The sequence below is a fragment of the Cupressus sempervirens genome, chromosome 7, assembly GCF_028749045.1.
Source record: "Cupressus sempervirens isolate cs-2001-9-10 chromosome 7, ASM2874904v1, whole genome shotgun sequence".
In the NCBI taxonomy this organism is placed as follows: Eukaryota; Viridiplantae; Streptophyta; class Pinopsida; order Cupressales; family Cupressaceae; genus Cupressus; species Cupressus sempervirens.
Genome location: NC_143124.1, coordinates 545,410,374 through 545,435,496, shown reverse-complemented (window position 1 = coordinate 545,435,496; position 25,123 = coordinate 545,410,374).

The window sequence follows — 25,123 nt, the reverse complement described above, 5'->3', positions numbered from 1 at the left end:
ACTCTCTCAATCCCTAAAAAGAAGAAAAGAACTTGAAATTCAAATGAATGATCATCTCTACATTGAAGAAAGAATTGAACACCTTCATTCAAGCAATTCAGATGAAGCCAATGAAGCAATCAAAGAACTCCTAGAAAAGAATGGTTCCCCGTAAGAAGAAGTAAGAAAACTAAGAAGAGAATAAGAAATTTAGTTAATAAGGCTATGTGAAATCATGGAGTAGAAAAATAAGATAAAAGAAGAGATAGATGGAAGGAACAATGAAATCTAGAACCAATCCCTTCAGCAAGAAAACCTTATTGATTAGCTCTCCAATGCAAATGAGGAAATCATGAGCCTAAGATTTGAAAATGAAAGAATAAGAAATGATCTAAATTTTGAAAGGCAAATCAATGAAAGATTACAGAATGATCTAAACTCTGAGAGGAAAATTAATGAAAGAATGATGAAATCCCAAGCAGACATGAATCAATTAAATGAAAAAATTTCTATAGAAAAAAAGGAAAAGCAAGAATTGGATATACAGAAGAAGGAAAATCATCCAAGCAAGGAGCTCAAAAGAATCAAAGACCTACTTGCAATCACTGTAGTAAGATAGGGCATACATCAAACAAATGTTGGAGCAATGAAAAAGCAAAATTCAATGGAAAATGCTATAATTGGAATCAACATGGTCATAAGGTTAATAAATGCAAAGAGAAACCAAGATTTGAAGGAAAATGTCACAAATGTAAGAAACATGGACACAAGTCATCAGAATGAAAAACCAAGATGTTAAATCTAGCAGAGCATATTGCGAAAGCAATATTTGGTTGGGACTACAACACCTAGTGTAGATGTCATTATTGTGTAGAATTTGGACATATTGGAATGAATCGTGTAAAGCATGATTTGATAAAAAGAGATATTACTAAAAGATGTTTTATTTGTACAGAAATTGGTCATCTTGCCAAGAATTACATGAATACTAGTAGAATTGAAGATGAGAAGAAGGCAAAGGCTAATAACATCCAAAAATATATGAGATAAAAATGGGTTCCAAAGTCTATTGAGGAGACAAGTCTAAGCAATGGTGATCAAGTCCGTCAAGAATTGGGTGACTTTGTCATTTCTACTTAAACTCTTACAGGAGAAACTGGAACTAGCCTATCAAGGAAGACATTCAAAACAGTTCCAGATTGAAAGAATAAAATGATCCAAATCTATATTCAGGATACAAAGGGATCACCGGGTACAAGTGTTTACCAAGTTACCTTCTCTACCAAGTAAGGTTGGGTCACAGACTTTACCAAGTGAGGTTGGGAGCAATGAAGATGCATATGGTTACCAAGTCATGAAGACTTCGCTGAGTGTTTGGTGTAAGTGTAGTGGATGATAGTCTATCAAAATGATGCCAGTCAATCTACCTTTCGTACTGAGCATTTATGGAATTAAAAAAAAAAAAGTCATGAAATCGAAGTCATTTCTTACTGTGAAATTTTCAAAGAGTTATTGCAAAGTATGATCTTTAGAGCATCCACGCGATTTGAGCAAATTGACAGTGAAAGTTTTTGAATTCTCTCAAAACCCTACTAAGTGAAGATGGCATCCAATAGCTGTAAGGTTAAGCAAGGTTCAGACATGTTGGTTTGTGGAGTGGAATGGAAGGCACCAGATTTCAAACTCATTCCTGTGATCATCGAAAGATCCGAGTGGAACACAGTCTCAAATCCCTCCAAAGGTACTTCTGATCAATGATATTTGCACTCATTTTAAATGTGTTATTCAAGAGTTTGGTACTTTGGAAATGGATTATGCCCTAGATAAGCTATGTGTGAATGGAGTTTTGAAACCTGAGCACCAACACCTAGAAACCAAAGGGTTAACTCACATCCCTCACATGCCCTGTGAATTTCAAGTTAAATGGATTAGGTTTATCCTTAGTCAGGTGCATAATGGATAGTTGTGGTTGGAACAACTAGTTTTGATCACAAAGAAGATGATTCATCAAATCATTGGTCTCCCAATGCTAGCCAAAGAAAAAATGACAAAAACCTTACGTTAGGTGGAACTTGAAAAGAAAACCCTAGTAGAATGGGACAATAGAGAAATGAAAATTAGTAGTGTTTTAGATATGGAGTTGAAATTTGGTATTCACATCATTATGCATAAGATATATAGCTCTATCAGGTTGAACAGTGTCATGTGAAGTTGTGGACTTGGCATACAAAGTAGTGAAGAACAATTTATCTTTTGACCCTGTCGAGTTGCTATTGAAATAGTTCAACAAGAATATGGAAAGAATAAGGACATCAAAGAATAACCCATGTAAGTATGGCTCCCTATTCACTTGTCTATTATTTTATGTTAAAAAATCTTCCCTTCAAAAGGCACTATTGTTTGGAGAAAAGATGTGCCTGTGTTATATTAGATAAATGAGTATATTGTTGAAATGGGTGAAAAGTATAATAGTATTATGGACAATTATTTTGATGCATTCAAGGAGAAAATGAGCAGTAGATACTAGATCCCCAACAAACTTGTTGGAGATTATAAGGATGATGTATGTTTCATGGTGGATTGTGATAAAGTATACATTCAAGCAGTTAAGCCTAGGATAGCATGGGTAAAACCTCTTGGATATGAGGTCAATATTGATGAAATCAAAGATATCATTAAAGCTCTTATTAATGAGCCAGTTGATCCTAACACTACAAATTTTGGAACATATGATGAAGCAAAAGCTAGGATTGAACTTGAAATAAAGCTCCCTTAGGTAGTCAACAAAGGAAAGAAAAGGATTGCTAAGTTGCAAACTAGTTCTACCCTTTTGTTCATCGAGGAAAAAGGTGAGAATGAGGAAGCAGAGGATGAGGTAGAATCTGAGGAAGAAGAGCCATTAAGGAAGAAGGACAAGGTAATAATTACTAAGCCACCAAAGCCCTCCACTACAATATTCATAAGAGGATCCTCTAAGAAGAAATCTAACAAGGAAGGAGGAGACATTATATTTAGAAAACCTCCACCCACCTTCCAAGATAGATTGAAAGATCTAGAAGTAGAAGCCAGGATAACCAACTTTAAATCATTAAAGTATGAGATCAAAATAGCGAAGGATTAGAAGCAAATAGAAGACCTAGTGATGGAGAAGATGAGCAAATGGAAATACTCACCAGACTAGCTTGCTTCTCAGATTGCTAGTGATTTATTGGAGAAAATAAATCCAAGATGGGAATTTGATATGAAAATTATCAAAGACATATATGGGCAAACCTTGAGGCAGCTAATACCAATGAGCATATCAGATACAAAAGTAAAAGAGCCACTGAAGAAAAATTGACTCTAAAATTTAATACTTGCTTGATTTTGATGAAAAATATTGAACATGTTGTAAGGAATGCAATGAACACTTGGAAGAATATCTATCTGTTACATAAACCAAGTGATTTTCCAGTTGATGTAAAAGATGATGATAATGATGAAGAGGATAAGGAGAAAGATGAAGAGGAAAATGTTGGAGAAGCAACTTATTTTGATAACGAAGAAGATGAAGAGGAATAAGGATAAGAGGTTACTGAGGAAGCAAAGCAAGATGATGAGGAAACTGATCTAGTTAAGATAGCTACAACAGTCATTGGCTCACTTCCTCACTCTCCAAGCAAACTAGTGACAACATCAAACATAGAGACAACCCTAACAAGTTTGATTGTGACTACCAGTGTGAATACAAATGTCCAATCACTCTTTTCTCCCACTTAGCTTAGCACATCATTAATAGAAGTGACCTCCACTTCATCTACCGAGATGTAGATTCCTCCCTCCTTTATTGAGTTGGCTACTCCAATTTTGAGCATATTAATTTTGGATTCTTCAGGTATTTCTATTAATATTCCTTTAATAAGTATAGTATCAATTTTCACACCTAGTCCTAGCATGTCTACTATTATTTCTATTCTGGGTACACAAGCAATAAGTGTAAGGATAGTTAAGCCCAAGGCTCAATAGAGCACAATTTTTTTGGGTAAAGGAAAAGAGATGGAGGAAGAAATAGATTTAGATGAGGAAATTGTAATGCCAAATTGGGACATTTCCAAGCTCACTCCAGAAAAAATGTAGTCATTTGGTGAACTCCTCTAGAAGAAGGCTAAAGTCATTGAGGTTGATTCTTCACAACCAATTTTGTATCAGCTAGTAGAAGTAGTACATAAATTTAATGAAGATACTAATGGTTAGGATAAGCTAGTGTAAAAAGCAGAAAATAAATTTGATAATGAAGTGTTGGAGCACATTTCTCAGCAAATATCTATTTATCAAGTAGAACTTTCTATAATTTTGGGTAGTTTGGAAGCATCTTGTACAAATGTGTCATCAGTTTTTGGAAAGCTATCTGATGTTTCTAAGTTTACCAAGGAAATAAAGGATAAATTGTCCAAAATAGATGAAGATCTTAAGTTAAGAACTCAGTAGTTACAACTTGACCCTAGTTCAAGCTCTACACACTTCCAAAAGATAAGATTTTTAATAGATATGCAAGCAGAATTGCTTAGAGAAGAAGCAAGGATAAGATCTACATTGATGGATATAAAAAATATGATTCTTCCCAACATGGATGCACTACATAAACATATTGCACATTCAAAAACTCTCATCCATGACAATAACTTCTCCATTGTAGACCATATGATAGAATTGTCAACAAAAGTACAAATTGCACTTCACACATGTAAGGTCCGACAAGACAATTGGGATAAAACTTTGGCAATCATTCTCAAGGTACATTCAAATTTTTTATCTCATTTTGATATTACCATGTAAATAAATAGAATAAATCTTTGGCATTAATGTCAAAAATGGGGAGAAAGACATATGTTATGGGGGAGAAAATGTAATAAGTTGTAAAGGCAATGGTGGAGAAAGATATGTATAGAAAGATATCTTGTATATAGCAAGAAGATGTATAGTATACTGTATGAAATAACCTTACCATGTACAGATATATACCTAAAAAAATCAATTTTGAAAAATCTCAAAACAATATACTCTACCAAGCTAGTATCACAAGGTGACGAATAAAGGTATTCAAAAATTTTTTTGAATTCAGTTTTGGCTGATAAGTGTTTTTGTCACTAATGTGAAAGAGGGAGATTGTTGACATATTAGTCAAGTTTTTTATTAATGACACACACTTATTCAGATTGTAAATGGTTGCCAAGCTTATTGTATAGCTAGCAATGTTTGTGAAGTATTTCAGTTGTCACCAAGTTCTATAGTTGCTACCAAGTCCATTGGACAAATCTCAGTGGTTACCAAGTAGTTATAGTTATAGTGAAGATCAATAGTGTAAACTGTGCATCTTAGTATATGCCAAGTTTACCAGTGCAAACCAAGCTATGCAGTGTTCACTGAGTTCACAATTTATCTAATGTTAGTCTAGTGTTAATCGAGCCACTTAGTGTTAACCAAGTGACTCAATTTATATCGAGCTCAAGGTGATATTGTTTACCAAGTCATCCAGTGGTAAACAAGTGATTCAATTTATATGATGAGTTTCAGAATATATATCTGAGTCACCAGTGCAAATCAAGTTCAAGACTACTTGGAAGTGATCAGTATGGACCAAGCTTCTACATCTACCAAGTGCATGATGATGCTAAGCATTGACAGTGGATGCTGAGTATTAGAACCTCACCGAGTCAGTCTTCATAACCTGAGTGTCTTCATTTGGGCTGACTTTGTAATATTTGTGTAAACTTGTATTGTGTTCAACCTTGTAATTTGTATGATTGGATTGGTATATATATGTAATATATTGTATCATATCTAAGTAGGAAGGAATGTGAATATAAATGCAATGTAATCAAATATAATCAGAGAAGAGTAGAAAGAGCGAATTTCAAAGGCTACAGTAGTATAAGGAGCAATAAAGTCATATCTATCACAACAAGGTGATTAGTACATAAAGGAATCTCATTCAACAAACCAAGTTGCAGATCAAAGATCAGCTACTATTTCATCCTAATAGGTGGATCAGTCAAATCATTTAAAAAGGTAGACCTAACAGTCTTTTGTAAATCTCTTTACCAAGTGCATACTTCATTGTATGTTTGTAAATCCTTTCACAAGGTGGACCTAGCAATCCTTATTGCTCCTAACATGGCAAATCATCAGAAGTGATGAATGTAAGCTTTAACAGGCTAACTTTATACTGTAGCACTAAAGCTTATGGGTATCATCCCCACCCCAGTTTTACTTTCTAGTTGGAAGGTTTCTGGGTCACTAAATCTTTGTGTTATAGTGTTATGGATGCTTTAATATTTTCAGTTTCTTATGCATGCAATTAGATCAGATTATATGTGATGGATTAAATGTTAATTGGATTAAGAGTTGAAATTGTAAAAGTTTTAGAAGTTACTGATTCACCCCTCCCCTCTCAGTAACTTAGCATAGTCTTAAATATTTCCAACAATAATATGTATATCTCCTTATGTATTTATATATGTATGTATGTATACAAGTATTGTAAAAATAAATCGATACAAAATATCTCTTATTGAATGGAAATACAAATAATTGCTTTTATTAAAAAAATAGGTCTACAAGCATATTTCATTCCCTCTTTATTTTGGGTTGTGACTACTATTTGCAATCCAACATACAAAAAACAACATATTGAAGAGTTTTTTTTGTTTTTTAATGCGAAACAACTTCTATTTGCATGTAGATTCCTATAGCTACTATAGATCCAATACTGCCAAAGTGTTATAACTTGGCCTTGATACCAAATGTCATGCCTATAGTTTTAGAACCAAAATTTATTCTAACTTTTATTTATTTTCCCAATAATAATATGAAATAAAACCTATACATTTCTATAACTATATATTGCATTAGCATACATAAAAAAAAAAAACTAAAACTTTCATTTTTAAACTTAACATTCTTATAATACAAAATATGCAAACAACATTGATATTTGTCTACCAAATCCACAATAAGATATTAATATATTTGAAGGAAAAAATACAACTTAATACAACCATTACATTTCCCTTTATTATAACAACAACATACCACAAGGATTCATTCCATATTATTAGTGCTTCTTTAGACATCAATTTACACAATACTACTAGAGAGATACTTTACAAAACTTGTGGAATCCTACACAACCACTTTTGAATATGCAAATATGTCTTTCTTCACATTCCTTTTTTTCAACATGGATTCTAATGCAAAAAATTTGCAAAAAAATAAAACTAACCATGGAGGCTCACCTCCCAACCCAGGTCTCTATGAGACCACCTATAAGCTTGGAGAACTAGGGCTAAATGGGATACACACACACCTAATTCAAAAATCCAATAACAACATAATCACAACATTTAACTCCCGTAACCATGAGCTTCATAATGGATAACCTATGGATCCATGAACAAAGGGTGAAGGTGGGCATCATCAAGGAGGAGATGTCATAAAAGACAATGATTAACAAGAATCCCATGCCTCTTCAAGGATTCAAATACACATTTTTTGTCCACACAATATCTTCCCTTATTACCCCCAAAATGTAAGAATAATAAGATGGCAAGCATGGGCCCACACACCATGCATTCTCTCTTCTCAAATAGAAGAGACTTAACGCTACAATGAGAAGCCCAACTATCCCCTTCACCAAAGGCCACTACTTCCCTCCCAAGGGTGTTCAATTTCTTGTACACCTAATAATTTTTTTTTTAAAAATCAATATAAAAGAAAATAATGTAATTTACATAAGAAGTGTAACATAAAAAAACTAAATATTCATATCTAACATCAATACAATACAACTAAAAAATACAACTCATCTATGAAAAAAGGACCATCATTACTCCAAGAAAATGGAAAATAAGATTTGAGAAGAGCCCATTTCCATTTCTTTTTTCTCTCTTAGATTTTCCAACTCCAAAACCCTAAGTGTCTCTAAAATTAGAGAGTGGGTGAACACATACTACATTCTCCAATGTCCTCTGAAAAGGCCTCCAAACCCACTACCAAAACCCTAGCTAAAAGTGGAAGTGATAAAAGAACCTTTTTGTCCCACTATTGTCCCTTCCCATAAATGTATGCTTAAATGAGATTGGGAAAGGGAAAAGGTGATTGTGACTTCTCTATTTTCACCACTCTTGAAAAGTGGCATATTTGGAGGGTCATAAAAGTGTCCTAGACCTTCTAATGATTAAAATTGATCTCATTACTCATATTACCACTATATAGGTTAATAATGTTCTCTAAAAATGCAACCTAGCATAACTTTTTAATCCCTTTAAAAGTCTACACAAAGTTTACATACATGTTTACATTGATGGGTCTTCACATTAGTATGAATAACCCACAAGTTTAACTTAGGTCTCTTGTTAGAGTTATTCATATGTTAAGTATCACTTTCCAAGCCTTAATTGACATACCACTTCCACATAGACATCACAAGTGTCAAGTGACACCATTAACATATATTGCACATTCCAAGTGACATATCTAACTCACAAAATAAATTTAATCTAATAACATACATTTGGAATGTGTTTAGAGAGTAAAATACATCACAACAAATTTTTAATCTCTTGAATAGATTAAACCTTTTCTTTCACAAATTGCACATAGGTTTAGCCTTGGTTCTCCATGTATGTACTAAATATGGGCCTTTTATTTAACCACAAACTTCAACATGATCATTATTTATCAAGCATATCTAGGAATGAACATGAGATTGTTCATCCTAAATGTCTACACATGGTGACTTGTTGCCTTCTATCTAGATGAGGTTTTACTATGTGCTTTTAATCTAGAATGTATGCAAGATTATACTAGATTTTTGTGAGTTTCTATTAAAAACAGATGAATTCATCTAGATGATTATTAAAATTAATCTAAGAACAATAATCAAAGATTACACTAAGATGTATGCATTTTAATCTAAGAAATGAGTATGAAAACTATGAAAGAAAATGATAGAAAATGAGATCTTTGAATGCAAGAATGTTTGAGTACTCAAAAAATATATAGTTACTCATCAATTGCATCCCCCTAAATGAGATGTGGAAGGTCTCTTTTATAGAATCCCAAACCAATTAACGATTGAGATTGAAGCAGATGAACAGTTCATATTAGAGGAGACTTTATTTCAATTGGAAAGTTTCCTTGATTGGAGGAGTTAAGTGATTGATTTTGGAGTGGATGATGCAGTCTACTAATTTATTTCCTTTTATGATTTCAATTTACTCTTTTTGTCTAATTCTGAAATAAAGATAAGCTTTTGGAGAGAATATGTGATTTTCTAAAATTAAATATGACCTCATAAGTGCATTTTCTATATTAATTGAATAATTGAATTCAATAATTAGGATAAGTGTATTTAATTAAATAAATACATTTAAATTGTTATGTGTATTAGCTAAAGGAGGTGAAATAATTTATTTTAAAGTGCTAGGACTTATAATTAAATTTATTTGATTAGAGAGGTTATTTAACAAAATTAGGTCAATTATTAGGAATTAAATAAGAGTGTGTGATTATTGGAGATTAATGGTTTTCTATATTTGACACTTAGGTCAAGTAAAGACAATCAAAATCATAAGTTCCTAGTACATTAGGAATTTGTTGATCAAGCAATTGATGTTGTGAGAGTAATGCACTCAAATTGGTTTAGGATAGCAAGGTACAAATTTTGGGGTATGACATTTTTCCCCTTTTTGAATTGATGTACAAGCAGTGCATTGATTCAAAGAATAGTCAAAAGTTTGAAGCGTAGAACTAGAATTGAAATTGTCCTCGAGATTGATGATACAAAGACCAATTGATGAGATTTTTAGGGTTATATCTAGAATGAATCTTAACCCTCCAAAGTCTAGAACACCTAGATATTGATCCAATAGAACAAAGATTTTCATGATTCATAAGATTGTCCCTAGAATAAGGTCCAACCCTTAGGAGTCCAGATAGAACATCTTGATACTTGTGCATTAAAATATGACAAGACCAATCACAATTCATAGGATTGTACCCATAATTAGGCTCAATCCTTAAGAGTCTAGGTAGAATGCCTAGATACCTGTCCATTGAAAGGTGACTAAAAGAGAGCTCAAGATTATATTCAGAATGAATCTTAATCCTCTAGAGTCTAGATAGAAGACCTAGATACTGGTCCATAAAAGAGATGATGAGACCAATCATGAGTCATAGGATTATCCTCAAAATGAGGCTTAACCCTCAGGATTCTAGGTAGAATGCCTAGTTACCTAGCCGTTGAGATATGATAAGGACTGATAGGATTTTGATCAAGGTAACTAATAGAAATTCAACTAGTTGATTGATAGATAAAAAATAGCATGTGATGTGAGATACAAGGAATAGAATGCCCCTAGAGTTTCAAGATCATTAGAGATAGATTGTGGGATATCTAGTTTTTAAATGAAATATGTTTAATAGGATATGCCCCTAGTGATGAGATGACCCTAGCAATCGAGACTTTGAGTTCTAATCAAATTTCTTTAATAGTGGCTTGAAGCAAGATTCAATGATGTAAACGATGTAATAATTTGACCCCCTTGGAAGCAAAATAAAAAGATGTCACTTTAGAACAATGATGTAGAGAAGTATATTGAAGATGAAGATGTGGTCAAAGATTTAGAATCTGGAATAGACCAGAAAAGATTGTAAAAGATTTAGTGTCAATTTAGAGTATTTTTGGGGTCCATTTGACCAAGTTTGAGCAAGTTTTACCTTGGTTAACCAAAGTTTTTTTTTTTTGAAAAAGTAGAAAAATTTAGGAAAATATTGATATGATGGGATTCTCAAAAGACTATTGTGCCATAAAGATGGACTGCACAAGCATTCAATTGTATCAGTCCCAAAATTTTTAAAAGCATTTATGAGCACTTTAGGAGTGTTAGATTTTGATTTTGATCCCAAAAATGAACTTGAACACTTGTGTAGTCAAGATGAAGATGTGACACATATAAGGAGTCTTATACCTCTCATCTTAGTGAATGCAACCACATGAGCTATGGTAATTCTATCATAGTGCAAGTCTAAAGTGAGATGCAATCCTATGCAAGATGCAACCCTAGGACTTGATTACTAAACTCGTAAGATATAGTTTTCATCATTGAGAATTTCATTAAGGCCATTAGATGTCATAAAAACCTCACTAATATTTCTATATTAAGGATATGAATATGACATGAGTTAGTTTTTTTTTGAATGAGACGTAAGCATTAAGGCACAAGAAGCTAGAATGACTAGAACATCTTTTCATGTTTGATTTAGCAAGAGAACATAAGCATCCGTGCATAAGCGCTAGGATGACCAGAATTCTTCTTGCATACAAGCACACTAGACATATGAGAGATTCTTCTCATGTTCACTAATCAGTAAGTATTCTATCTGTAATGACCCTTTATCATTCATGACCTAGGACAAAAGTTTTCTCAGCATACTTCTTGTGAGCCGTATGTTCACTTCACATAATGAGTATTAGTATTTACTATAGCATAGAGAATTCACTCAAACATACAAGAAGGAGAATGAATATCACTGAAGATTCCAAAAAAAATGAGTCGAGGTATACATGGCCATCTAACACAAGATATAGGCTCTTATAGGGGAAATCCCTTTTATTTGGATCCTTCAAATCATTGGGACTAAACCAACACGAATAATTTTTTTAAAAAGATCATGTCCCTAGTCCTTGCTCCTCTAGTCAAGATAGACATCCTCAAGTTGTTCGAAGGGGCATTGACAGAGAATAAAAATAAAAATACACAAAGAAAATCTTAGCATAGCTCAAATAGTTTCAGTGTCATAGGACTGATGTCATGTTGAAAGTTTAAAGTGTTTGTGAGGAATTTCATTAGTAGTAGGGCAACAAAATGTAGACTCAGTTAGGAAACTAGTGAATGACATAGAAGAGACTCTTTAAGTGCATAGGACATATCCCCCTAGAGTAGGTAGGTTTCTACTAGACTATGACCAGTTTTAATCCATCTAGGTATGAGAAAGGTCTCAAAGATATCTGAGAACTATGCATAAGCCAGAGAAGAAAATGAGAGAAACAACTAAAGTGAGAAATTGAAAAAAGAAAATAACCAAAGTAGGAAAGTGACCATACAGAAGCCACAAGGTGCACTTCTAGATGTAGCATTTTGAACAAGAGGCACTTATTTACCATATTTTCACTGTCTTGGTAGATATTCTTTTTTCACTACCATGACTCTTGATTACCAAGTTTTCATCAATGACACTTTTTTTCTTCTTTTTCATTTTTTTGGATTTTAGATTTTTTTGGAAAGAATTCAAGACCTTTTTCAATTTGAATAGTGCTCCCACTAGAAGGATAATTTATGATAATCTAAGAACATAGTAAGGTATGCTAAAATATGTTGATAGGGTAATGGAAGGGAGATAATAGAAAAGGTATATGGAGTATAAGGTTTTAGGCTTTGGATGAGATAAATGGGATGGAATGATAAAAGGTGGAAGGAGAGAAGGTTGAAGGATAGTGAATAGGGAACTCAAAGGGATAAAAGGATTGCATAAGGGTAGTTGAGAAAGTGGGATAGATCAACATTGACACATACATTGAAGGGTAGTGGGATGATAGAGCAAATATAGATGAAATAGCTTAAGGTTTAGATGTATGAGGTGGTAGAGTAATTTTGGAGCAAGATGGAATGGAAGGCTTCAAAATCTTTTGAGGAAGATGTCTAGAAGAAGATAAAGTGGAAGCCATTGGAATCTTTAATGTCAACTTTGATTTATTTTCAAAATTCAAGTATTTCAAAAGAGACTTGGGAATCCATATAGCTTTTGACTTTTCTTCACTTTTGAATGTTTTAGATTGTACTTCTTTGATTAGGGATTTAGGAACCCACATTTTCTTTGGTTTCTTTCTTGTTTTCTTGATGGGATTTTGTGGTCATTTGAATATTTATGTTTTCTTTTTAGTCACATGTTGATTAGATAGGATATGGGGATCTTCATATATAAGTGGATTTTCATATTCTTGATTGTTATGTTGTGCACCCAAATTGCTTCCTTGGGAATTTTGGATGAATAAGGTTGATATGGTTGGTTCAAATGGAAAGATGGATATGATTAATTTGAGGATGATTTTCTTTGTTGATCTTGAGGTATGATAGGATAAGTGGGTGATAAGATAGGAGATGGAGGAGAATAAGGTCCTAATGTGGAAGAAAGGTTTCAAGGTTTTAGCTTAGATGGATAATGAACAATGATAGACTTAGGAGATGCAAAGGGATAGTGGATAGGTATATCAACATATTTAGAGTGAGAAATGTGGCCAAGGCTACCAATAGGATCATGAATAACTTTGATAGAAGCAACTTATTTAATATGAGCAATTGAAGCTTGAAGGTATTTATTCTTACGAAAAGGATTAGGAAGAATGGGGGGATTTTGATCTTGACAAATATCTTTGGATGACATAGGTAGAGAACTTTTCTCTTGATATTCAATAAGCTCAATGGAATTATTCAAAGTTTTATCTTGGTATTTCTTGGGAGATGGATAAGATTTTAAACATGGATGAATAGGTTGCTCTTGGGGTGGAGGAATGACATCTTGAAAGAGTATGGAGGGATCTTGATCTTGATCTTTCCTTTTACTTATTTCTTTGTCTTTTTTATAGTCCTCTTGACATGGATCCACTTACAAGGATAAGTTAGTATCTTTGGTTTTCATGCTAGGCTCTTTAAGAGGTAATGAAGGACTATTTGGAGTATGCATGATAGGCATGGTAGTACATCAAGGTTTAGGGTCTTTGGTCTTAGTGGCATTGAAAAGAAGTTATGTCCAATTTTTGTTAGCTTGGGTATCTTTTAGAGGTGTCTCTTGAGGATAGACATAATCATTGTGAAAAGAATTAGGTTATTTATTTGATGGAGTCATGTTGGAAACATTTGATGTTTTAGGAGATGCATGGGGGTTTGATGAAGGAGCATCTTAGGTTGCATGGCTATCTTTCATGTTTGTCAAGTTCCTTAGTTACTACCAAGTTGGAATGCCTTGCATTGTTGAGTTCTCTTTGTTTGCTAAGTTCCTTAGTTGTTGCCAAGTTGCAATGCCTTGCATTATCGAGTTCTCTTTTTTTGCCAAGTTCTTTAGTTTCTGTTGATTTGCAATGCCTTGCATTGTCGAGTTCTCTTTGGTTTTTGAGTTTGCAATTATTGTCGAGTTTTCTTTGGTTGCTAAGTTTGAAGTGGTTTTCAAGTTCACAGTTGTTTTTGAGTTCTTTTTGGTTTCTGATTTCAAAGTGGTTGTCAAGTTCTCTTTATTTGTCAATTTCTCTATGGTTTTCCAAGTTTGTGTGTGTGCTAAGCTTGCTAAGTGCCAGTATTGTTTTGGGTCTTCTTTGACCAAGTTGTCTGTGTCAAGTTCCAATTTGGGCCGACCTTGCTTATTTTAATTTCATGATGTAAATTTTCCAAAATCAAACTTGTGGCTTGGTTTGCATTTAATTTAAGGATTTATTTAGTTGGTATTTGTAATAGGTCAACTTGTGGTCATGCAAGTATTTAAAGGGGTCTTGGGTAGAGTCTTAAGAAGAATAGTAGAGTAGGAAGAGAAGAAGAAAAGTTTATCATTAAAGATTGAAGTTTGAATTGTAATGTTAGTCATAACCTAGAAGGCCTTATAGTTGGTCATGTATATTGATGATTTGATGAATCTATAAAACATATTGTCTCTTCTATCTCCTTTGGTTGTTGTTATTTGTGTTGTTTTCTATTGTGTTTACTCTCGCAGATAGCTTGGATAGATGGGTGTTCCTTTGGCCCAATTTATCTCATGTCCATCCTTGTGTCAAGTGGTATTAGAGCTTGAGGTTCATCCTTGTGGAGATTGGATCATGTAGAAACCTAAGTGAATTTGGGTTGTAGGGCTGTAGATCTGTGGATTTGACCTATAGCTTGCAGAAGGTTACGATCCTGTAGGGACCTAATTGTAAAGATGGTTTGAGGTAGAGGAAATGTTGACAATGTCATATTGGATACATTGAGACAAATTGAAGCCAAATTAGATGTTGTAGAGATAGCATAGAGGAGAGGAGTGCACCTTGATGAGGCTGAGTGCACCAAGATAGTGTACAAAAAGGGGGTTATAAGTGGACACCTTTTTTCTGAAATGTGATAACCCTGAACTTGGATGAGACATTTGATGGTCATCCACTAAAAATGACAAGATGTGTAAAATGTATCAATTGTAGTACTTTGAATCTACTTTCTAAAATACTAGAGGTTTTACAAAATGAATAAGATTAGGTAGGTCAAACCCTATGCACATGAAAAATAGTTCCAAATTTTTTTAGAAAACATAACATAGTTGTTTTTGTGTACAACATAGAAGACATAGTTATATTTAGTATTTTTCATATCCCTTTGGTAGGATGATAGTTAAGATTCATATCTAGAAGTTGTGTATTTTTTTGTAATTTTATGATGAGTATTTTTTTTGTTATGAATTATTAAATAGACTACATCCTAAAATTTTGGTACCTATTCATGTGTTGAACATAAATTGCATCAAAATTTTTGAAAATGGAAACTTTTTAAAAATATGTATATATAATCAAGCATAGAACAATAATGTAATTTATTTTGAACTTGTTTAAGTATATCAAAAGTTATTAAAAAAATGGTAGACATATGTGTATGAGAAATGTCTTGGCGTTGGTAAAAGTAATTAAAGTTTACAATGTTATGTTGTCCAAAAAAAGAAAAATTCATATGGTTAGAAAGCTAAGAAGACGTGTAAGATTATGGTGGTAATTTTAGAGATACCCACTTCACCATTAGCATACCTAATGAAGACAAATACAATAATTCATCTTGGAAGATGAAAAAATATCTAAAGGAAAAACAATGGAGGGAAAACAATCTCCCAAGCCTTTGGGTCATTTTCCTAGGCTATTATCAAACCATAACCTGATTAGGTTTTTTGGATTCAAATAACCCGATCAGGTTATGAAAATAAAAAATGCATTCAGAACTTGATTGGGTTTTGTATTACTAGTTCACAAGGTTATAGAGAGAGAGAGTTTTTTAGAGTTTAAAGTATAAACAGAGAAGATCAAATTATATAGTTAGTTTTATAAAGTTCAAAGTATAAAAGATAGGTCACTTTGTCAATTGGTCCTTGTTCATGTTTTAATGTCTTTATCATGGGAATTGGCTATTTCATAGGTACATATCAACTTTTATAAGGTATTTGAAATTATACCAAATAAGAAGCCAACATATAACTCACATACTAGAATACTAACATCTTCCTAAGGAAATCTCCCACATAGAATTACATATATATAAAAAAGACTCTTAAGTGTCTAACATCCAATAATCATCAAGAATAAAAGGAGCACAATAAGATGGAGTGCACAACCATAAATTTATTAAACTAATCACATTTCATGCATCAACCTAAGCTTAGAGATTAACCTTAAGGCTTATAAAGTAATTTAGAATAATTTTCATCAATAAAATTACATCAAAATCACCTATGATTCTAGTTAAAACTTTAGTTCAATTCCATAATCATCTAAATAAATCTATCATATGAAGGTAGCCTCAATATTATTCTGACCACAATATAAAAAATAACATAATTAGATACCATACCCCAACATAATTTCTTATAGTGCAATAATTCATATGTATTAACTATCCTTAGGTTTTTATCAGAAGACTTCCTATTATAATATAAATTCTCATCCCAATTCTAATAATATCCATGAAGGTGATTATAAACCCATATTACTACATGATAACCATTTAATTTAAACATTCATAAGGTAAGCATGAGGTATCAAAATGATATCAGCATCGGTTCCAAGATCAAACTAGTCAATAATACCAAAAGATTGAATAATTAAGTCTTATAATGTATCATCACAAGGTGCCTAATAGGAGATCTATTATGAGAGTTGTTGAAATTCTTTAATGAATTAGAATGTCCTCACATACACTAACCAAGGAAGATTCCAATATAATAATTCTCAAAACTCTATTACTCATTAATTGAAATGTAGCATCATCAAATTGTCAAGAGAAGAAAGGGGAAAGAGTGAGTGTCATTTCCATCAAACCTAGCAAGGAACTAGAACATGTGTCTATTTTTTAACACCTCATCTAGCTCTTCTAATCCATTATAACATTCTATAGGAAGACATAACTCAAAGGTTACAATATGCTTAAGTTATTGAGAGAAGGCCTCCCATCCAAAATCCTCGCTGACCATTGTGATATTTGTTCATTTTTAGAGTTTGGTTCATCAGATCTTCATGAGAGTGATCTTATTGGATTTGTAGCAAGAATCTCCTTATACTTTGTGTTTTTCAATTCTTTCATAGCTCTCTCTATTTTTCTTTTCATTCCCCATATTCAAGATTTTGTTGACAATTAGAGCTCTCTTATTTCTTTTAATTTTAGCTCTTTTATTGTGGCATTTTCATTTCTACATGTTGGGAGGTTGAGAACTAGTGTTCACCTTCATTTTTGAGCATTTATTTGGCTCAATTAGATGAGAAAAGACACTTCATCGGGTTTTGTGTGTTAAATATGAATTTACCATAAATGTGCTATCATATTTTTTTAATGTAAATTTAGATGAATAATTTTATTGGATTTTTGGTCATTCAACCACATTTTAGAAGTGAGTTTTAATTTTTGTCGAAATTTTATAAGTTGAAATTTTGGAAATTTTACCTTTTCCTCATTTTGTGTACCACCTAGATTTTATTAGAATTTTGTGGAACATATGTGGGATAATGGAAATAGATTTTCATCCATGTTTTAATTCATCCTATTGTTTTACTTTGTGGCTTTTGGATGTATTAGTGAATATGTACTCTCAACAAGATGTCTAATTGAGTGAGTTTTTGTACATGATTATTTTTCTTAAATTTCTCAAATCTAACCCTTTCTTTACTTTATCATGGTTTTATGTAGAGTTGTTTGTGCCCACCCATGAGAATGTGTGCATATATATGGAGGGATCTTACAAGCTCCAAACTCTAGGATTTAGGTGAGTTGAGTGCTTGTTCATTTGGGGGTTGGGTTGGGAATTTGCATTGTCTTGTGGACCTCATTATATAATGAGGAAGGGTATGTACATGTAGATGTAGGGAGTGGCTTCTCATGGCTACTAATGAGGCCAATTATTGCCCCTATTTTATGTTAATTTTAATACTCTTTTTTTAATACTACCAAGACATTTGTGAACTTATAACTAGTTGAACTTATGATAAAGTCCAGATAGAACTGTTAACTCATGGGTAGATAGTTATGTCATATTTTACCAATATTATACATATAATGTAGTATTTCATATAACCATCAAAATGTGTGTTCTAATATTTGGATTTAATTTGATTATTTTTATTTGTATAAATATTTCTACATCACTACTAACTTGTTAGGGAAAAAGCTGGAGAATGGTCAACAACATTCAAGGAGGAGTGTTAAGGTCCAATTGCAATGGAAGAACCATAATGGTACTAGGAGACATGATTGCTACAAAGGAGGAGCTATTATTCCATGAATGTAGGGATAAAGTGTTGCTATATTCCCTCTGCATTTACTATTGTGTTGAATTGGTTATCCAAACTTTATTGCATATACCACGAGTTGTTATATTTCCTTCTTCTTCTCTAGCAAATTTGTAGTTAGTTTGTTTTCTTTCCTATTTTAGAATAAGTGTTGATCCTCTATTTATAGGGATTGGATCGATAGTTTTGGTGGTTAGAGAAAAGTTTATGGAAAAACATTGTTGACTCTTGTAGTGAGTTGTTTTACAGTTTTATGTATTGTTCTTATGTAACGAGTTTTGAAATATAATGAAGTAATTCTTGTTTTACATTATGTGTTAGTAGATTAGTAGAAGCCAACCAAGGGGGCCCATTTGGGAGGTGGATTAAATTAGAGTAGTGTAGATTTACTTCCAACATTTCCAGTATTTCAGGTAGAAGTTATAAGTTTCTTCCTATAGTATCATACATTGTGAATGTTCCTGTAGCATTTGCAAGAGCAGCTATAGTGGATGGTTTGGGTTGAAATATAGGTTAACATAGAGTTGTATTTCCAAAATTCATTTCAATAAAGAGTTAAGTGTGTTACTTTGCTACAACACTAGTGTAGGTTCTTTCTTTACATTTTACTTTCTTGCAACATAAGCATAATGTCTCCTTAAGAAACCTATTACACATACCATGCTGACCATTTCAAGTATACATCCCTGGGTTGACATATTAAATGCACCTCATGGTGGGAGAAGTAAAATTTAGATTGAATAAACTATTCTTAAGTAAGGCCTTTGACATGATTATCATATACTTATTGTGAGGTAGACCATTTTTGGTGTTGCTACCAAGGATGGTGTCAAGCCTGGAACATCTTTTTGGGTCATAGTTTTTTTTAGCTAGTTTTTCTTAGAGATTTGTAGTCCTAAAATTTGCTTCATAAGTGTGAATATTCAACTATATGCATCAAAGAGGAAGAAAAAAAGATGAATATGGTAGATTTCTACCATGAGAGTCTGTTAATTTGAACAACAAAATTGAAGAAGTTGAGTTTCCTTTTGAGGATACAAGCCCTAATTTTCTTGCAAGATTTTCCTCTAGAGAAGAATATTTGGATATAAGCCATCTTCAACCTTTTGCTAAAATCTTGGCCAGCTTTCTTGATAGTTCTGGTCCAAATCCATCTGCTATTAATAATCCCATAGCCAATGCTCCTTTTCAGCAGCAATCCCATAATCAAATACCTCAAGTAATGGCACACCCTACTTTTCCATTTCCTCTCTTGAGCCTCATAACCAATGCTAATCTCAAAAATATACCCATAGCTGCTCTTCCAAAGTTTTATGGCCTTGTAACTGAGGATCCTAATACTTTCCTATTTGAGTTCAACATACTCTATCATAGCTTTGACTATAACACTGATGCCCACAAGCTCAAGTTGTTTCTAGCAACATTGAAAGAATCAGCCTTACAATGGTTCATGGGCTTAGGAGCCAATGCATAGGTAGTTGGGATGAAATGAAAAATCTGTTTCTAGAGAAATACAAAGATTACTATAAGGGGAGTGATCGAAGAGGAGATGACATTTTTATAATATCACAAAAGGAGGATGAAACATTGGAAAACTATGTTTCACATTTTTTGTACACAATGCAGAAGAACCCCCAAGATGTATTGACAAAGGATTCATAGAAATTAGTCTTCTTGAGAGGGGTAAACGATAATTTTCTAGAAGCACTAGACTTGATGGCTGGTGGTGATGTATACCAATCTTCTTGGAATGACCTCAAGAAAATATGTCTTAACTACTCAAGGCCAACTATGAAGAAAGGTAGAGGATACTGGTCCACAATCACTAAAGGGATCAGTTAGGGCATTTCAAAGCTTGAGATATCTAATATACTCTCATATTTTAAGTAGGACATCATAAATGATGTCACTACACATCTTGTCATAATGACTACAAAGAAAAAGCATGCAAAAGTTGAATCATGATTGGTAGAGTATTGTCCTCATTGCCAAAAATAGAAGCAAGACTGTGCATGTAAACTGGTAGCCAACCTAGATAATCAACATTTTCTAGTTGAATACATGAAGATAGATGGGGACAAAGATCAACTATTCTTTGTTGCTCAAAATCAACCATGGGCTTCAAGACAAGGTATGCCTCAAGATCCTTTACAATTTTCAAATCCTTACAATAATCAGTGGCAAAACCAAAGCTATCAGAATCCTTTTTAGTACTCCCAACCTTCTTGGCAAAACTAGAAAAATAACCAGTGGCCTAACCAACAAAACAACTAGTGGCCTAACCAGCAAAACAACCAGTGGCATAATCAACAAAATAACTAGTGCCAAAATCAGTAGAATCAATGGCAACCACCACAAGTAAATTGGGAACAAAATAACCAATGGAGGGGGCCTCCACAATGGCCTAACCAAAATCCTAGTAACCCACACCTACCACCTCTAATCTAATAAAATGCAATAATGCCACTTCCTGTAGCAAATAATACTAATCCTAAGCTAACCCAATTGACGGCTCAGTCTTAGCCAAATCCAAATGACAAGAAACAACAACAACAAATGTACACTACTGATACTCAAAAATTCCCTACATATTCACTAGAGGTATCTGATATCCATTTGAGATTAGGTTCAAATTTTCCTACACCAGAATACCCTATTATCACAAAAGTTACAGACACTCATGTAGCACCTGTTCTAGAAGCTACATTTCCAAATACCAACCCACCAACTGATGTACCCAACAAGACTATTGACCATACTACTGTGAATCCTCCCTTTCCACATAGGTTAGATAAAGAGAGATCTATATCCCAAGAGGAAGAGGCATTTGATATTATTGAGTAGCTAAAAACCATGCACATCCAAATTCCTCTATTCCAATATATCAAAGATGTCCCTCTTAATGGAAAGGCTATTAAGGAAGCATGCCTTAAGAAGCCAGGGCAAAAGAAGAAAGATCCTTAAATAGTCCATGTTGTCGAGAAATTAGTAGACATCATGTTAGGAAAGGTAGTGATACCAAAGTATTCAAATCCTAGTATTTCCGTAGTTAATCTGATCATAAATGGACATGTTGCAAAATATGTTTTAGTTGATCTAGGAATAGCAATGAATGTGATGACTAAAGATACAATGCATAGGTTATGTATGGAAGGCTTAAGAACAACTCCTATAGTGTTACAACTTGCTGATAGTTCAATTGTCACTCTAGATGGTCTCATAGAAGATGTGATAGTGACTTCAGATTCATGGGAATACCCTGCTAATTTTCTAATCTTATCACCTAAAGTAAAACTTTCTGGCTATCCTGTCATATTAGGAAGACCCTAGGTAGCCACCACTAATGCTAAAATTAGTTTTAGATTAGGTAGTATGACAATTTCAAATGGTCAAACCATAAGGAAGCTAGAGCTATATCCACTTGCCCAACCCCAACTAGACTTGGGAGAACCTATTTGGCCATATTTAGGGGATGAAGAGGAAGAACTAAATTATGTAGCTCATCTCATGATTTTGCATAGGAAATATTTTATAAAAATGTAGGAAGAAGATGATGTAGTACATAACATTCTTACCAATGAGTGTATAGTGGCTAGAGATATTGTTGAAAGTTCTGTCTTAAAGCTATGTACCTATGAAGATTGTGTCTACCCAACAAGCCCTGGAATAATTGATTAATTACTACCAAGTGAAATAGCCACAAGTCTAGTACTAGAAGTGTTAATGGTAGAATTAACAACTATTGTGGAACTTTCTCTTGGTCATAATCTCCATGTAAACAACAAGTTTTCTCTATCTCAATTGGAATTGTTAACCAAGCTCCTCAATCAGCATGAAAAATCCTTTGCTTGGGATTATAAGGATATGGTAGGATTGAGCCCTAAAATTTGCACCCATAGGATAGACATCAATGATGCAAGCTTGCCACTTCATTAGCCTTAGAGGAGAATAAATCTAGCATTGTGGGAAATAGTTAAGATTGAGTTACAGAAGTTGTTGGATGTTGGATTCATCTATCCAATCTCTGATAGAAAATGGGTATCACCATTAGTTATTGTACCTAAGAAAGGAGGAAAGTGGTGGATATGTGTAGACTACAGAGAATTAAATAATGCCAAAAAGAAGGGTCACTTTCCTTTACCCTTTATTGATCAGGTTTTGGATACTTTGGCTAGAAAGAAATACTTCTCATTTCTGGATGGATACAGTGGGTACAATCAAATAAGTATTGCTCCAAAAGATCAAGACAAGACCATATTTACATGTCCTTGGGGTACCTATGCCTATTCTATATTACCATTTGGCTTATGCAATGCACCTGCAACTTTTCAGAGAGCTGTAATCAACATCTTTGCTAACATATCACATGATTGCATGGAGATATACATGGATGAATTCACTACATTTGGAGTCACATTTGAGGAAGCTTTGGAAAACTTGGAGAAAGTACTAATCCAATGTGAAGAGTACAACCTATCTCTCAATAGTGAGAAATTATTTCTGATGATGTAGGAAGGGGTGGTATTGGGACATTTTATCTCTGAAGCTGGAATCTAGGTAGACCCTGTGAAAGTAGAGGTAATTATCACACTCCCTACTCCCACAAAGAAAAAAGAAGTTAGATCTTTCCTAGGACATGCTGGCTATTATAGGAGGTTCATCAAAAAATTTAGTCAGATAGCTAGCCCTCTTTATAATTTTCTTACCAAAGAGGCTGAATTTGCTTGAACAAAGGAAAGTGATGACTCCTTCCAGTAGCTCAAGTCACCATTAACAATTGCACCAATACTTAGGGGTCCTGATTAGATTTTTCCCTTTCAAATAAATACAAATGCTTCTGACTATGCCATATGTACAGTCCTAGGACAAAAATCTCAACATCTTGAAAATGCAATCTACCATATCAACAAGAGCCTTCATGGACTAGTGTTGCACTATATAGTGACTAAAAAAGAACTATTAGTAGTAGTTTATGCTCTAAACAAATTCTAGCATTAAATAACTGGTTATCCCATATTCTTTCATATTGACCATGTAGCAATTAAGTATCTCATGAATAAACCCATCATTATAGGTAGGTTAGCAAGATGGCTACTTCTTTTGCAGGAATTTGATATCACAATCATTGACAAACTTGGGAAAGTGACTATGGTAGTTGATTATCTATCCAAAATTCACCATGATGAAGAAGATACTACATTGATAGATGATTCATTTCCAAATGAGCATTTATTTCATATTGCTGTAAAAACCCCATGGTATGCAGACATAGCTAATTACATTGTAGCTAATAAAATGCCAACACATTTCTCTTACAAGGATAAGAGGCTGCTTATAGAGAAAAGCTTCCATTTCTCTTGGATTGATAACATACTATTTTACACTGGACCTAATCAAGTTATGCGGAGATGTGTGTGTGACGATGAGACATATGACATTCTACATGCATGTCATAATGAACCATGTTGGGGGCACTTTGTAACAAAAAGAACAACATTGAAGATTTTAACAACTGGTTACTATTGGCCTACACTTCATAAAGATGCAACCAATTATACATGGAAGTCTAATAAATGTCAGAGGATGGGCTAACCAACAAAAATAAATGAAATGCCTCTCAATCCACAAATGGTGTTAACACCATTTGACAAATGGGGCATGGAATTCATTGGTCCAATAGATCCTCCATCCAATGGGAAATCATATATCCTTATATGCACTAACTACTTGACAAAATGGGTCGAAGTCAAAGCCATGAAGCATGCCCGTGACCATAAAGTTGTCAAATTTTTGTATGAAGAAATCTTTACTTAATATGGCAGACCCAGAGAACTTAGTATTGACCAGGGTACTCAGTTCACATCCAATTTGATCACACAACTCATGAAGGAATATAATATTAGACACTAGAAATCAAGCCCCTATCACCCTCAAACTAATGGACAAGAAGTTACAAATCAGGAGATAGAAGCCATCTTGACAAAGATGGTTCATTTGCACCGTAGGGATTGGAGCAACAAACTACCAAAAATTGTCTAGGCATACCAAACAACATGGAAGACCACCACAAGATTCACACCATTCAAACTATTGTATGGAAAAGCAACAATGCTACCCATTGAGTTTGAATGCAAAACTTTAAGATCAACATTGCAGTTAAACATTGATCTTCATGTAGCACATAGAGAACACTTATTGCATCTTAATTCTTTGGATGAAATATGCAAGTCTACCCTGGAATGCGCAAAAATCATACAGAAGCAAAGGAAACAATGGCATGACTCCCACATTAAGAGTAAGCAATTTCAAGTTAGTGACTGGGCATTGCTTTATGATTCCAAATTTAAAAACATATCAAGCAAGCTACAGACACGATGGCTAGGTCTCTATGAAATAAGCCATGTATTTGAAAATGGAGCCATATAGTTAACCACAATTGATCCAATACACTTCAAGTTATTATTCAATGGACATTGGCTAAAGTTGTATAAACAACCCCAAACAAAAGAAGACTTCTTGTAGCAATTTCAACAGCCAGTTTCAAATGCA